Source organism: Pipistrellus hanaki (assembly GCF_964339955.1).
Source record: "Pipistrellus hanaki genome assembly, chromosome: 1".
NCBI lineage: Eukaryota > Metazoa > Chordata > Mammalia > Chiroptera > Vespertilionidae > Pipistrellus > Pipistrellus hanaki.
This window is the reverse complement of record NC_140503.1, coordinates 130639724-130654375: the sequence shown is the minus strand read 5'-3', so window position 1 is coordinate 130654375 and position 14652 is coordinate 130639724. Positions and strand designations below refer to the sequence as shown.

The window sequence follows — 14652 nt, the reverse complement described above, 5'->3', positions numbered from 1 at the left end:
TATTCACGTTTTCAGGAATATGAAACTATCCAGTAATGGAGCACGGAAAAAGGTAAGAGAAGATAGTGGATAAGGGAGTTTGTCATCTGGGACCTTTAATACTCCTGGCTTAGTTTATAGATTACAAATTAATAGCTTATGCTTTTGCTATTAAATATCATCAAACTTTTGCATAATTTATTCTTCCTTTGAAATCGAGCCAAGACAACCTCAAGACCTTTGTACTTACTGTTCCCTGAGCCTCGGGCACTCCACTCTTCTCATTTAAGATTATGCTCAAATGTCACCTCATCTGAGATATTTTCCTTGTCCTTCCCATGTAAAATGCCACCCTCTCTTGACCTTGTTACTTTTTATACCTTCCCCTGCTGTGCTCTTTTCCATCTTAACAACCTCTACAAGACATGTGACATTTCCATGTGTTTATTTTTGAGCTCTCAATGAAAATAAGTAGAATGGAGCAAAGCTTTGTTTGGTTTACTGTATTTTCAGATCCTTGAACAGAGCATATAGTAAGTACTCAATAAATGTTTGTTGAATGAATAAATGTAAGCAGAGGTTTATTTTATTTGTCATTGGTTAATTCACCTTCTAAATCTAACTGTTAAAAGCATTTATGTCTTCAAGAAATTAGTTTGGGAAACCTTGAAAAATCCTTGAGTCCCTTCCCTATAAGGTATGAAATTAAAATGAAATCCTCTAAGAATTTATCAACTGGATCTATTTCAGAGGCACATATGAGTGTAAAAGTCAATCTTTAAAGGTAAAAAATCATAATGCTCCATTAAAAAGCTAGTTGTAATGACCTATTTTTAAAAATAGAAGAGATTTAATTTTTCAAAGAAACATGCAAGTCTTCTATGTTATTCAAAGGATTAATGATTTGATAGGAATATATTTCAGCTTATTTAAAATTAGAGGTTTTAAGTCATTATCTGTAATCAAATAAAACAAGGACCAAATTCTTTCCTTATCTCTGATATCTGTATTCCCAGTACTCTCTCTCTCTCTCTCTCTCTCTCTCTCTCAAAACAAAACAACCCCAAAACTCTATGTACAAAATCTGAAAACAAGTCAATATTTGTTTCCAGCAGATGGCACTGCAAATCAAGTCTTTATAAGTCTACTAACTATTACTTCTTTGATCACAATAAGTTATTTGTTCTGCAGTAATACCATCTAAAACAACTTACACTGTAGAAACAAAAAGATTGGGGTTTCGAAGCTACAATATAGTTGGATTATACATCATCCAAGTACTGATTTTTCTTCTCTATGTATCAGTTGCATATTTATGAAGAGACTGGATGGCTACAGCAAAAAATTGTTTGCTCCCTTCTATATGAAACCCACTTTTAGATATTGGATTGGGGTTGCCAATTTTAATTTGTTTAGTCTATTTTGTAAGTTCAATGGAACTCTCTACATCTGTGCACAGTGCCAAACTCGTTCTCATTTATGTTCATTAATGTACTATTCCAGGCAAAACTGTTCTAGGTCATAAAAAGTCATAAAGCACATCCTTGACGTGTGTGTGTGTGTGTGTGTGTGTGTGTGTGTGTGTGTGTGTTGGTCAATAAATAATCTTGGTCATAGAGAATATTAATGATTCCAGACAACTTCAGCTCCACAACAAACATGATACATACATATTTTCTAGAGACAGTAGATCTGCATCCAGCTTTGTACACAAAGGAATTTTTGTTTAAAACATATTTAAAAAATATATATATTTTATTGATTTTGTATAGAGAGGAAGGGAGAGAGATAGAGAGCTAGAAACATCTATGAGAGATAGTCATCGATCAGCTGCCTCTTGTACACCCCCCACTGGGGATGTGCCCGCAACCAAGGTACATGCCCTTGACCCGAATCGAACCCGGGACCCTTCAGTCCTCAGGCCGATGCTCTATCCACTGAGCCAAACCGGTTTCGGCTAAAACGTATTTCAAAGTCATTTAAAAGAGATGTCACACATGCAATAGACTAGAACATATTAAATGTGAAAATACCTAAAAGAGTCTCTGGCACAAAAAAGGGACTAAGAAATTCCCAGTCCCCTTTCTCCTCTCTCTAACAGAGTGGCCAGATAAGGGGCCAATTCTTTTTTCTTTCCTTTTTTTTTTTTTTTTTTTTTTTAATATTTTTAATTGTCTTTTTTACAATTAAAGAGGGAAAGAGAGCTAGAAACATCAATGAGAGAGAAACATCGACCAGCTGCCTCCTGCACACCCCCTACCGGGGATGTGCCCGCAACCAAGGTACATGCCCTTGACCAGAATTGAACCTGGGACCTTCCAGACCGCAGGCCGAGACTCTATCCACTGAACCAAACTGGTTTCGGCAGGGGCCAATTCTTGAGAGCCAGGCCTCACTCCCTATGTGAAGTCACTTCACCTCCTGGACTCCAACTTCGTTGCCTCTCAAAAGGGCTGGAAGTAAGGCTGAAAGATCTAAAAGATTCTGCCTAATATATAATAGAATAAAATTCACAAGTCACATACGTGAGTCTAGGCACCCTCTGGGGCTGGTGTGACTAGTCAAAGTATTTATCTTCCTCTGTGGAGAAAAAACAACAACAAACAAACAAACAAACAAACAACACCCATTAGTTAAAAACTGGCTCTTCCATAAGTAACTCATCTCCATTCTTTAAATAAATGTCATGGAGTCCCATCATGAATTTTTTTTACATACCCTGGGCATATATTTTTTTTCTCCTGTTGTCAAGAAAGCCTGAAACTCCAAATGTATAAGAAGCAATAGTGGGTTCCTGAAATGTATTAGAAATGCAGGAGGAAGTGCTCTGATAGGTGACATCTTTGCACACCACTACTCATCACTACCCTTAGTTAGTACTCTTGTCTTGTTTAAACAGTGATTTCGATTACCCCACGCTTTTCTCAGATTGACTGTCATAGGTACTCTCACCTCAGCCCCAGACACTTTTATGGGCAACTCAAATCCATACAGTAAACGCAAAAACACAACAGTCATCTAAATAAGGCAGAAATATGACTTGAATGGTAGGACAGAGAAGGTCCTTGTGCTCTTCTCCTGCACATCTGTTCACTTCATTTTTCCTTTCTTTGCGACCCCGGAGTTTACACCCTAGCTGTTTCAAATTGGTAGAGATGCAGTAGAATATGGAAAGCAATCTGTGCCTTTGGGATGAGGTAGATCGATAAGCACTCTTTGGTGTTTACACTTATACGACAACTTGTCCAATCCTCATATTTTATCCAAGAGAAAAGACTGGCTCAGAGAGGTCAGTTGACTTACACAGGTCCCACAGAAATTAGTGATGAAGCAATGATGAAGTTGTTTGGCTCCCAATATACAGGCCAAGTGGTTGAACTGGCAATAGGAGAAAGGGTGAAAAAAATAAGGTTGGGTCTTCAGATATTACTCTTAATGACCTTATAAAGTGAAAACACTATCTTATATAGCCTAAGAGACAATACCTTTACATTTTAACCCTCTAGTACAGCATTTTCAGCATTTTTCATCTCATGGCACACATAAACTGATTTCTAAAATTCTGTGGCACACTAAAAAATATTGAATATATTGTATTTTTTTTTCCAGGCTGACAAAAGTAGATATAATTTTTATTGATTTTAAAAAATAGTGATTCTACACTTTTTGCTTCCCAAATGGCTTTTTTTTTTTTTTTTTTTTTTTAATCAGTTGTTGTCCTGGACCATTTGGCTCAATCGGTTGGAGCATTGTCCCATATACCAAAAGGTTGAGGATTGGATTCCCTGTCAGGGCACATACCTAGGTTGTGGGTTCAATCCTTGGTGGGGGTACGTACAGCAGGCAACCAAGTGATGTTCTCTTTCCCATTGATGTTTCCCTCTCTCCCTCGTACTTCTCCTCCCTCTCAAATCAATAAGTATATTTTCAAGTATAAAAAATAATAATAAATAAAAATTAAATAATTAAAAATTTGGAGCCTATAATCATATATAAGAAATTCTGGTACCAAGAATTAACCAATCATATGCAACCTTATTATGCCAAATGGCCAATAAGAGGCAACTGTATTATTTGACTTATATATACTTGGTTCAAGATAAGGCATTCATGCACCCAGGTGGCCATTGTTGTGTTGGTTGTTGTCAATTTATTTTTTTTATTTTTTTATTTCACAATCTAAGAGAAAAGAGTTCAGTGTCCCTGGTATTGCACATTCAAAAAATTCTTATGGCACACCAGTTGAAGATTGCTGCTCTAGTAAAAAGAATACTGCAAAAATTCTTCAAATATCTGGTTATTTTGGGGGACTTTTGGAAAGGCTTTTCCCCCTTCTGCTTTTGTTAAGCAAGTTATGTCTAAGATCTCATTAGAGATTTCCTATATGAAAACAAAACAAAACACTCTTCTTTAGGGTGTTTTCCTTTTCTTAGTGAGAAATAACAGGTTAAACATGTGTTAATCATGAGCAAATTGGTTGAAGATCATTGTACCAAGATTTAAGTAAACATATATCTTTAAAATAAATAAAATAATGTGCATATAATTTTTGACTCATCTTGTAATAATTTTTGTGAATACTTAGAAACACACAGAATTTGAGAGAAAAACTTATCAAGTTTTAAAAAGATTCCTAATTTGTGCTGTATCATCAGGCAAATAAAAATAGCATCTAAATATTTTCCAATTGAGAAATATAATTTTAATATTTTATAGAATTTAGTCTCAGTCATTTGAAAGAATTCCAAAAACCCTTTGAATGCATAACTTAGGTGTGTAGGTACATTTTAAAGTGATGAAATTCGTGGTTTAACCATAGTTTAGAAACAACATAACAGTTATAGTCAGTTGGTGTGACCAAAGACTTATTTTTACCAAGATTTTTAGTAAATGTTAACAATATATAGAGAAATCTTATAAAATCATGAGATGTAAATGGTTAAATTTTTCTGAGTGGGAATGTATTATGCCTTCTTTTCTTTAAAACATTCAGTTTTTACCAAGGCTTTATCCTTGACTAACAATACTGGATTTTTTTTTCTTTGTGTTTAATTGATTTAGTGTGGAATCTACATCTGGATACCCATCTCCCTAAAGTATCTGGTTCTGAAATAAAAATGAAAGTTGGAAGGTATTAGAGTGGGATGAAGGGGCTGCTTTAATTGCCTCGGGAGTCTTCTAACCAATTTCCATTTGCCTCTTTGGTGTCCTTGAATAAAGGAGGATGGAGGGAGAATACAAAAAGACTAAGGAACTTTTAAGAAGTCACGTGGAAAAAGCAATACAAAAGCAGAAGGTTGACAACCTTTGAGAAGTTTCACCATAGACAACTTTGAGATTCTTTGTGATAACAATGCAATAATTGTGTGCTCTGGCTCCATGGTTTTCTTTCTTTATTGCAGTAAAAAAAAAAAAATCTCAATTCCTTCACACTTCTGTAGACATATAGGCAAAGTAATATAGGGGTCCGAGTACCAAAAACATAGAGACTCAATTACCTTGGAGAAATCGGGACAGAATGTGTACACCATCCTCAAGTTAGGGATGAGTGTTCCTTTGCGTTTGTTTTTAATTTTGATGAAATGACATTCCGTGCATAATAATGACTTAAAACCTGTAAACAAGCCTGGAGTAGGCGCAGTGGCTGGCTGCCTCTCCAATAACCACAGCTGGTTGAGAGGGAATATAGGTTCGTTCTCTAAAAAAGAGCTTCAGGATCAGGGGATTTTAGGAGCTAAGAGCGATCCTTGGTCCCTTCAAGGGGCAGTGGGAGCAGCCTCTAGGTTTGGGTCGCACGTGGGAGAAGGGCAGACAGCCGCCTGCAGAGTCACCCCCACTGCCTGTTGCGCCGCGTGGGCGGCAGCCCTGCTGGAGGAGGATCTGCACTCAGAGCCCTCTGCTGCCCAGCGCTCAGCAGTGTTTGCGCTGGTGACCCCCTTGGAGGGAAACGTGTACAGACTGCGTCTCAGGCTGGGTAATTTCTCTTGGGAAGAGACTGTCCCCTCCCTTCCCTCTCTCCTGGCCAGACTTCGTGTTGAAGGAGTGAGAAGAGATTGCTCGGTTGTGTGAGACCCAGGGGTCCAGCCAGGAGACGAGGCTGGAGTCAACATTCTGGCTTCCTCCGTGGGACTCACTGTGGAGCGGCCCCACCACCTAGAGAGAGGCAGTTCGGGCAGAGGGTGCTGGCCCCGGGATGCAGTTAGTTTGAGGAATTTGCCTTCGCGGACCTTTAAAGATCTCGGGCACATGCATGGTGTCTCCAAGAGAAGGGACCCGGGGAGCTAGAGGAGATGCAGGCTTGGGCAAGAGTTTGAACTGTGTGAGTTGCTTGACTCAAGGTGCCACCTCAGACGTGCGCGTTACAGGAAGGCGTTTGATATACCGTGACGTGCTCTACGAGACCTCAGTGCGCGGGGTTTCCCTGCCTCAGACTCCCGCCCAGGGTCTCCGTAGCTTGGAGGTCCTCGTCTGAGCAGAAGGTCCCCAGACTCTGTAGCTCGAGGAGAGCCGCTTCCAGGCAGGTTCCTCCCGGGGCTCTCCTAGATCCTCTGGGGCCGCGGTGTTGGGGAAAGAACCCTCGTGGCAGGACTCCCGCGGGTACTGTGCACGGTTGGACGGCCTCGCTGAATCCATTTCAGGGTCCCTCCCCTGCCCCCCGCCCTTCAGAGCATTCTCTCCTCCAAAGGTCTCAACTGCTGGAGCTTCTAGGACCTGCTAGGGTGGCGGGGCGCGGGAGGGCGGGAGGAGAGGTAAACCCCCAGGAGCCGGGGCGCCCCGTGGGGTCCTCTTGAACCTCTGGGGTCTGCACGAGGGGTTCATAGGAAAAAGGGCGACACAGGATTGGGAGGCTTTATCCCCTGGAGCAATAGAGCAACTCCCATCCCCTCCCTCCAAGGAACTTGTCCGTTTTCTATTTCTCAGGGAAGTAAATTACAGCCCCCAACCAGCATCTTCTCACTCTTCAGCACAGCGAAGCCCATCTTCGGAAGTTCTCATTCTTGCCCACTCGGCGTCACCAGCTTTTCCGAATTTGGGAATTTTTCGTTCGTTCTTTGCCCAACCGTTGCGCCGCAGGTACTGCAAGATCCTCTTTGTCCTCTTCCCATGCCCCGGGCAAGGCGCTCGCGGACCCGCGCACGCCGGCTGGACTCCCTGCCTAGCTCCCGGCTGCGCCGCCTCCGATTCATCCCAAGAGTCGCCAAAGGCCACGAGAACTCTGGCAGGGTTCTTTTCCGCCCCACAAGAGCCACCACAGGCCCCGAGGAGGGCACCCAGGTCTGGGCATTGCCCCAGGAGACGCCGTGGCGACCCTCGTTACCTGCGTCCTGACCAGCCCCGGTAGATCGCGGCGGCAAGCTCACCCCCAGCAGCCCCAAATGGAAAACCTCTCTCGGGCCCCCTCCGGCCAACCCTAGGGTCTAGGACATATTTTCATTTCCATAGAAAAGGCTCAACTTAATTGCTGGGTGGGGCGCAGTGGGAGGGGCAAAGGTGGCTTTGGGCGTTGAATTTTACTCGGGGTCGCTCTTTCCCGACGAGTCCTCGGCGGATAAAGCGCAGGTTGGTGTGTCTGTGCCTTTGGTCCGCAGAGGGATTGCCAGCCGCGAAAACAAAGTGCCCAGCGAGACCCGGAGCGCGCCCAGATCTCCCCGCAGATGGGTTTGCGGAGAAGCCTGTGATGTGAACTTTCTGCAGATCGTGTATGGAGGCGGGAGCTCCGGGAAGGGAGGAAGGAGAGCGGGCCGAGAGGGGGCCGCGGGCGCGCTAGCCGTGCCGGTGTGCGGTGCGCGGTGAGCCGGGCGCGGGGGCTGGGGAGGGAGTCCGGAACGTCCCGCAGGCTAATTGGTTTCAGGCCACCGGCAGGCGCTGGGAAAGGTCGTTGAAGGAGTTCGCTGCATACACACAAAATAATAATCTTAAAAAAAAAGAGTGCCGGGCATGCGCACACAGAGGATGCCATATTGGAATGAGGCTGTAGTGGGAGTCGGAGGACCGGAGCGGGCGCGCGAGGGAGGCGGCGGGCTGGGCGCGAGCGAGCGGGGCTGAGCGAGCGGGAGCCCGGCGGAGCCCGCGAGCGAGGCCGGTGTCCCCGCCGGCGGCGCCCGGGTCCTCGGTCCCGGCGGAGGGAGCACCAACTTCACCAGGTAGGACCCCGCGCCCGGCTCGCCCCGCCGGCAGACCTCCGGCCCGCAGGTTGAGTGCGATGGTCAGGTTTTTTTCTTTCCTTTTTCTTTTCTTTTCTTTCTTTTTTTTTTTTAACTTAGGAAAAAAGGGAAGCTCCATGCAGCCTGGGGTAGGCGGGTGGAGGAGGAAGGGGGGCGCGGGGGGCTGAGGGAGAGGAGCGAAAGAGAAAGGCTGGGGGTGGGGGGAGCGACAGCACTTGAGCAGAACCCCAAACTCCGCTCTGCGCTCCGGTTGTCATTTTTGCTTCCTCAGTCCTCTGTTCCCCGGTCCCCGGGCTTGGAAACCCCGGCCTTCCGGGAGGGACTCAGTCCGGAGTTGCAAAGTGCCCTCCGCCCCGGGTGCTCGCGGCCCCCTCCCGCCGCCACCTTCCTCATTTGCGCTCCTTTTAGCGACGCAGCCGCCCTTGTTCCCCCGAGCTCTGCGCTGGGGTCTCTCTCTCTCTCTCTCTCTCTCTCTCTCTCTCTCTCTCTCTCTCTCCCTGTTGGGGGCAGGGATGGGGGGGGGGCTGGAGACCAACCATCCAGGGGGTGGAAAATCGGCACACATTCGGAATCGCCCCCTTGGAAACCTTTGCCTGTGCAGCCGAAATGAAATTGTCAGCAGTAGTTTTGGAGCGTGTTCCGGCGTGGATGAGCTTTTTGTTCTTTTTTTTTTTCTTTTCTCTCTCTCTCTCTCTCTCTCTCTCTCTCTCTCTCTCTCTCTCAAGTAATATCCTGTCACTTGGGGCTTTCCTGTTGTCTACTTTCATATGACCTCCTTTCAGAATTACTAACCTGATCTGGCCTTGGAGTTATTTTTTTTAGCGTGTGTGTGTGTGTGTGTGTGTGTGTGTGTGTGTGTAAAATCCGCCAAAAACAACAACTGCAGTGATATATCTATCGGTTCTGACCCTGGTGGCGGGAGGGGACTAAGCCGGGGAGGGAGAGCCTGGGCGGTGGGAAGCCGCCAGACCCACGTCCAGAGCCCGGTGGGGACTCGTGTTCCTGGAAGCGCCACAGCTGCGGGGAAGGAGCGTTTGGGAACCGTGCCAGTTCCAACATGGCGGGCCAAGGTGGCTTTTAAAAACTGAAAATAAAGGTTTTGAAGTGGGAAAAAACGCCGCCGGAGTTGCCTCCCCTTCGTTTCTACTTTCGTTGGCTGCTCCGGGAGCTGCTTTAGCGAATCAAGCGGGGAAGAGGAGAGGCCGCGAGCTGCCTTCGTTTTTTCCGTGGGCAAAGTCTGCGTGCCCAGCGCATTCATCGCTGGAGGGGAGAGGGGCGTCGCTGGCTGGGGCCGGGGCCTCGGAGCACCAGGGCTGTGTGGCTTCTGGGTCTGGGTGCACACCTGTGTGTGCAGCTTCAGAGGTGGGGTGTGAGGTGGGGTGTGGGGCGGCGGTGGTGATGTCAAAGAGACCCGCCCCGAATGTGTGTGTGTGTTGTGCGAGTGCATCTTGGAACGAGGAGATCCTGCCATGATTTGACGTGACACACTGCTGACACGTGGTGCAAAATACATGAGGGAAGAAGGGATGATTTATTTCGGCTTTTTTTTACGAGACGGGGCTCTCGCGCTCGCTTTCTCTCCGTGTGCTGGATCTTGTGCGGTCACGCTTTGGAGTAGGTGGAGCGAGAAGGTGCTACTTAGGAGCACTTAGGAAAAGGTCCAGGGTATGGGGTGCATCCGGACTGCGGGAGCCTGTGGGGGTTTGTGTGTGCATGCACGGGGGGCGCGCTGCCCTTCGCCGTGGCTCCGGCTGGTTTCGAGCCTCGGAGGGGTGGAGAGGGGAGGGGCCCCCCGACGTGGGGAGGGGGAAAGGGAAGCGGCAGAAAAGCCGGGGCACTGGGACCTCCGCCAAAAACGCCTGTAGGGTCGAGGCGGTCTCGGCTAGGAGTTGCTCTGGGCTTGCCCTCTCAGGAAGGTGGGGGATGGGGAAAATCTCCGAAGAAAGTGTCTCTAGCCCAGGTTCGGCTCCTGGAGGGCTCGATTGGCGAGAGGCGTCCTCCCTGCTAGCGGGCGGGGCTGTGGCCTTGGGGTTTGAGTCGGCGGCGAGGTGCCTGAGAAAGGCTCGAATCAGGGATCCGGGAGGGTCTGGAACTGGAGTTTGGGGTCGAAGTCGGAGCCTGTAAGGGGAGCCCAAGGGAAAAAGCCAGCAAACGCGAGCTCGCTTGGCTGTAGACAGAGGTCCCCAACAGGGGTCGCCAGCGGCCTGGACGCAGGCGCTGAGCGGAGGTTTCGCGGCGGCGGCTGTGGGAGGAACGGGGGACCGGGCGACCCGGGCCACGCGGCTGCAGTGCACGGTCTCCGGAGCCTGGCGGTGGCATGTCCAGGTGCCCTTCTCTGCACCGGTGAACCTGATGGCACCTCTGCCAAGTGCACTGAGACGTTTTTAAATCCTAGTGTTGGCTAGGTTTGTAGTTAACGCAGTGACGGGGGTCTTTGGGCATTTGCAGGGGCCTCTGGGGGTTAGGGGGAGTCGATAAGATCATCGCGTCCTTTCCACGTAGGTACCGCGCCGAGCCCTGTCTCTGGCGGTGTCCCGAGTGTATGTGTGGGAGGGTCAGGGTTAAGCGTCACTGGGTTTGGAGACCCTGTGGCAGATGTCCCCTCCCACGTGGGAAGCTGGGATAAGCGACGGGCCACACTTCAGCAAAGACGCCCTCCGCCTCCTGGGGCCGAGCGCGCGGCGCTTCCCCGGGGCGTCCAGCCTGCGCTGCCGGTGCGCCCTCTCCGGGCCGGCGCTCCCGGGGGCTTCGGTGAAGAGGAGATGGCTCTGTGCCTGTGAACTCCGTGGGCTTCCATGAAGTGGAAGATGGCTCTGTGCCTGTGAACTGCAGTTCCAGCCGGGAACCCTTCCCCTCCTCCTCCTCCTGACGTCGCCGCTCACAAGCGCACAATTCCCCCCAGCCAGGAATCGCCTGGAAACCTGCGATTTTTGCACCGCGCTTTGCCTTGGAAGCAAATGTGCCACCGGGATTTACGAAGCGCATTCCACAGGATTTCGAAGGGCCCGAGTTTCTCTTTATTGTGGGGGAGGAGCCAGAGGAGCCTCGCCGACCACCGCCCTGCACCCCTTGGCGGGAGACCGGGGCTGGGGACCTTTACAGTGAAAAGCCTAGGGAGGTGCCACGGGGACGCGGAGGGTGGCCTTGCGGGAGCGGTCGCCACCCCTAGGGTCCCTGTCTTCGGTGGCGGCATTTGTGGCCCGGGGAGTGCAGAGAGAATGCCAAGAAGCCTGGGGGACGCGGTTCCCAAACTTATGGAGACCTGCTTGCAGCAGTTTCGCTTTCAGAATTTTCGAGGTCTGTGGGTTTCTAGAGTGGGGTGGGATTCCGGGAAAGTCAGGGCTCCAGGGACTGGCCCTGCGGAGACTCCTTCCCCTTTCGGTGCAGAGGTCAGACTCCTCACCCAGAGCGTCCTCTGCTTTGCCTCCCCGGACCCCCGCGGAGGAGGGGGAGGGGTGCGTTGGAGGGTCCTGGCTCCTGGCCCAGGCCCCTGAGACAGGCGTCCTGCACTACATTTTGTTTTGTTGGCTCCAGCGGCGCTATTGCTGCGAATCCGGAGGGAAACAGCATTCAAGGAAGGGAAACCTTATCTGAATCCTGCTCCATCGCAGCTGCCCTCCACTTTCTCTCACCTCTCTGATCTTGCGCCATAGCCAAGGGACCTGGGGGATCAAATTGGCATGACTACGCCGAGCAAACGGACCCATGTTTTACCAGATTGGAGAACACGCAAAAGCAGGCTTAAATTCGGCCTCATTTCTTGCGGAGGCAGTCAGGGGTGGAGAGAGATTGAGCGGGGGTAAGTGGGGGGAGGAAAGAAGCCTTGATAGAGGGAATTGTTGGCCAGGCTATATCCTTTGAGATAGGAGAGCTGCCACTTTTTGCCTGCCGTATTTGCACACATTAGTTCCTCTTTTCCACGAATACTAGTACTGTCTCAGATCTTTCTACCTTAGCTAGTCCTGGGACCAAGCTGCCTGCCTGAAAAAGCTGAGGAGACACAGGGGCACACCCCCATGAACACCAGAGACCCCCTAGTCCCCCATCGAAGTTTGTCCTGTGGGCCGAACGTCCTGGGCCAGTGTAAACCACTTACTTGTGGCCCCCCACTCTAGAGAAGAGTGCCACCAACCACCCAGTTGAGAAGCCTGTTGTTCTAGAAGTGACGGCTGAGACCTGCTGGGATGAGAACTGATGAATTTCTCATTTCTCATTAGTATACCTGCACCAGGAACCTCAAACAGGCTATCCTTTTGGGATATTTCAATAAGAAAGCTTTTCCTCTTCATGTTTTCTTGCAGAAATTATGGACGAATTTTTTTTTTAAAGTTTTAAAACTAGCTTCATGATTCTTAACCAAATAAAAAGAAGTCAGCCTAAGTTCCTTAAGAAAGTAGAAAAAGCCTTAGTGATCTCAGGCTTGGCCTGTCCTCTCTGTTCTCTTTTATCACTGACCTTCCTTTGCTGCCCTGGGAGTATAGAACCACTTCATCAAACCCCACTTCTGCCACTCTAGCGGAAGGGGCATGTCCTGCCTTTCTCTATGTGCCAGTGTCTCCAGAGGACTTGCCCCACCTGAGAAGAAATGCTGGGTATGCTGTCGCCGAGCAGTCAGTGAATGAAGGTTCCGTTTCATTGATACAGTGCTTTTGGGATTTAAGAAGCATGTGCAATGACAGTGCAGACTCTGTAGGGTTTGTTCTTAAGCCTTAAAGTTTTTGTCAGGATATCAAAGTGAAATAATTCTTTTCTTGAGCAATTTAAACAGAAGTGGCCCATAGTGGGCTTTGAATGACTCCCATTTTCAGTATTATACATTTGGACATCTCTTTCTTAGTATTTCAATAATTTGGAATACTTGGAGTTCACTTAGCAGTGAAGTGATCACAAAGAATTTGTAAGAGTTTCTTGTACCGTAATTCAAGACATATCTTGTGTGTGTCTTTTGAAACTGTTCTTACCAGTACATCTACATCACTCTGGTAACAAATGTCATTGTCAACTGATGTCATGTTATTGGTGATAGTAGGAATCTTTAATCTGAGGTTTGGTGAAGAAGGAAACTTTATTCCATGCCAAACAGTTCGATTATGATACCGCTGGCTGTGAAAACATCAGGGGTATGAGGCAATCCTGGGGCTAGGCCCCTCCTGTTAGACAACTCTGTTCTGCCCTGCTCCTTGCTGATCTGGTTTGCTTTGCTGAGGTCAGCAAACCATTTTTGGTATTTCAACTCAGCAGGAAAACAGTCTTTTGTGAAAAGAAAACTTGCACTCCCAGAGCCAAAGGAGAGTTAACTTAAACATGGGGAAAAAAATAATCCCCAAGCCCCTGGTCCTCTAATGCAAAAGAGGGCTCCAGATCTTTAAAGTCTGATTGGTACAAAAAAACACTGTCCTGATTGGTTGGAACAGAGATGCTCTGATTGGCCCGTATCAAAGCTGATGGGGAATATAGCTGTGGAGCTAAGATTGGATGGGAAAAGCATCGTTCCTACTGATTGAAATGGGATTCCAGGAACTCCTTTAAAAGGGCTGGCTCAGAAGGCGGAAACAGTAAGCAGGTAGTTCAATGCAGGCTTCTCCCTGAACTGCAGTTTGTGTGAGGGGCTCCTGTGCAGAAATGGCTGCTGGGTTCTCTTTTTAAAAATTTAAGTCCAGTTAGCCACCAGGAGCCATTCTTAGTAGGTATCTTCTTTCTGAGGGCCCACACAACTTAATTGCCCCCAATTTTACCAATAAAAATAATTAAGAAAATTATGCTTTTCACAATAAACCGGAAAGCCAACCTGTGCCGTCAGTGTGGTGATCCAGGATCTAACAACTCTATTTTGTAAGAAAGGTTCCTCACAGAGGAAAAGAGAAGACAGAATCAGCAGGCGTGGCTTCTGGCTTCAGAGATGTTTCTGCCTAGCTGTGTGACATAGGACCAATATGTCAGCTTTCTGAGCCTCATTTCCTTATCTACAAAAGGAATGCATTGGACTGGAATCTTCGTGCTTCTCTTGGGGGAAAATTCTGTGATTCAGCATCTATGCAGGCATGGCCAAATGATTCATCTTTTGGTCTCCTGTCTGCAAAGTATAGTGACAACACTATGATGTTGGTTGGCAGTCGCTGGGGATATATTTGTGAAATAGCAGGTTGTAGTTCACTATGCAGAAGTGCTATTGTTGTTAAATGACTTAAGCTCCATGTGGGGTTATGTTTTCTTTCTTGCTATGGAAAGGGAGAGGCTTGGAGAAGATTGAGGCATACATAAATGTGAATTTCGCAATAACCCCAGTAATGTCATGGACATGGTTAGGTCAGCATGTCTTTGAATACAAGCCATAAAGAATACCTGATTGAGCCGAAACCAGTTTGACTTAGTGGATAGAGCGTCGGCCTGCGGACTGAAAGGTCCTGGGTTCCATTCCGGTCAAGGGCATGTACCTTGGTTGTGGGCACATCCCCAGTGGGGAGTGTGCAGGAGGCAGCTGGTAGATGTTTCTCTTTCATCAATGTTT

General features: G+C 48.0%; 1 protein-coding gene across 2 annotated transcripts in view; it reads left to right on the top strand.

Annotated features, from left to right (window-relative positions):
• The first annotated feature begins 7624 nt into the window (after positions 1–7624).
• SFMBT2 (Scm like with four mbt domains 2) overlaps positions 7625–14652 on the top strand; it is a 207140-nt gene continuing 200112 nt past the window's right edge. The window contains exon 1 of one of the 2 annotated variants that reach the window (XM_084869269.1): positions 7625–7679. The gene's annotated coding sequence lies outside the window, so the exon portion shown is untranslated. Of the gene's footprint in view, positions 7680–7966; positions 8124–14652 lie in introns of those variants that run through there. The other variant, XM_084869268.1, reaches the window with a different exon arrangement.